The sequence below is a fragment of the Pristiophorus japonicus genome, unplaced genomic scaffold (genome assembly GCF_044704955.1).
Source record: "Pristiophorus japonicus isolate sPriJap1 unplaced genomic scaffold, sPriJap1.hap1 HAP1_SCAFFOLD_82, whole genome shotgun sequence".
Classification (NCBI taxonomy): domain Eukaryota; kingdom Metazoa; phylum Chordata; class Chondrichthyes; family Pristiophoridae; genus Pristiophorus; species Pristiophorus japonicus.
In genome coordinates, this window is record NW_027254740.1 from 2,311,732 (window position 1) to 2,313,326 (window position 1,595).

The window sequence follows — 1,595 nt, forward strand, 5'->3', positions numbered from 1 at the left end:
AAGGTTCACCAGACTGATTCCCGGGATGGCGGGACTGACCTATCAAGAAAGATTGGATCAACTGGGCTTGTATTCACTGGAGTTCAGAAGAATGAGAGGGGACCTCATAGAAACGTTTAAAATTCTGACGGGTTTAGACAGGTTAGATGCAGAAAGAATGTTCCCAATGTTGGGGAAGTCCAGAACCAGGGGTCACAGTCTGAGGATAAGGGGTAAGCCATTTAGGACCGAGATGAGGAGAAACTTCTTCACCCAGAGAGTGGTGAACCTGTGGAATTCTCTACCACAGAAAGTAGTTGAGGCCAATTCACTAAATATATTCAAAAGGGAGTTAGATGAAGTCCTTACTACTCGGGGGATCAAGGGTTATGGCGAGAAAGCAGGAAGGGGGTACTGAAGTTTCATGTTCAGCCATGAACTCATTGAATGGCGGTGCAGGCTAGAAGGGCTGAATGGCCTGCTCCTGCACCTATTTTCTATGTTTCTATGTTTCTAAATATAGCACTGTCATTCTATTCTCGTAAAACCAGCTCCTGAAGTATCGGCCAGCTGTGTAGGTTAAAGCTCAGGTTATATTCCTGAAATTACTTTAACCACAGCGTTTCTGTAGTGTAGCGGTTATCACGTTCGCTTTACACGTGAAAGGTCCCCGGTTCGAACCCGGGCAGAAGCTTTATTTTGGAGTCTATTTTTGCTGTGAAATAAATTGAACAGAAGTCGCCCCAGGTTCCTTGTCGCATGAGCACTGAACATTTTAAACCAGTCTCCTAAATGCGGAGTGTGTAAAGTCAGATAGGGGAGAAAACTTCATCAATGATTCAAAATCCTTAAATATTGAAGTTTCCACTGTCCCTCAGTAAAGATTCTACAAAACAACGCTGTCGGTTAATGAATGGGGAATAAAACACATAATCTTCACCCATACCCATCCCCCGACACAGAGTTTAATTCGGTGCATGTCATTATTTTAAAGATTTTGAATGAAAGAGTTAATTTCTGAATCCGGGCTCCCTCTGTGAGCGCCGCACCACTAAACGAGCAGGAAATACATTGAAGAGTTGACCACAATTGCTGACATTTCTTAAGCTTTTTTCTTGTGTTTTTTCAGCTCTTTGTCCTTTTCAGCTCCTGACCTCGGATATTGCTGTGATTAAACCTGAACACAATGCAATGTCTCACAGGCCCTGCCTCCGTTAATACCAGCAGATCTAAGCCGCATTTCAAACCCACAAACAACTCATTAGTTATTCGCTCTTCCCAGTTCCAGAGCTCAGAGGGTTGTTGTCCATCCCTTGGATGCAAGCTACCTCAGACCCAGGCCAAAGCTCCCCGTGCACCGAGCACACGCTGAGGAAAACTCCGGGGGAGAGGATATCCTATTGTGGGGGGCTACAGGACCCTCGGAATCTTAAATAATCTCTCACAGCTCATCTGAAAGCAGCCGGAATGTGCCTGCCTCAGCCGTGAGGTAACACTTGTTTATTTATAAACAGAGAAGCAACTATCCTAATTCAGCAAATATAAGGCAAGATATCATCAAAGAGGTTTTTGGACATTTTAAGTGATGTGTTTAATGCTTCAGTCCTTTTTGTGTT

The 1,595-nt window shown here is 44.1% G+C and overlaps 1 non-coding gene across 1 annotated transcript; it reads left to right on the forward strand.

Annotated features, from left to right (window-relative positions):
• Window positions 1-600: 600 nt before the first annotated feature.
• trnav-uac (transfer RNA valine (anticodon UAC)) lies at window positions 601-673 on the forward strand. Its single transcript has one exon. It is a non-coding gene; the product is annotated as a tRNA-Val (tRNA).
• The last annotated feature ends 922 nt before the right edge of the window (window positions 674-1,595 follow it).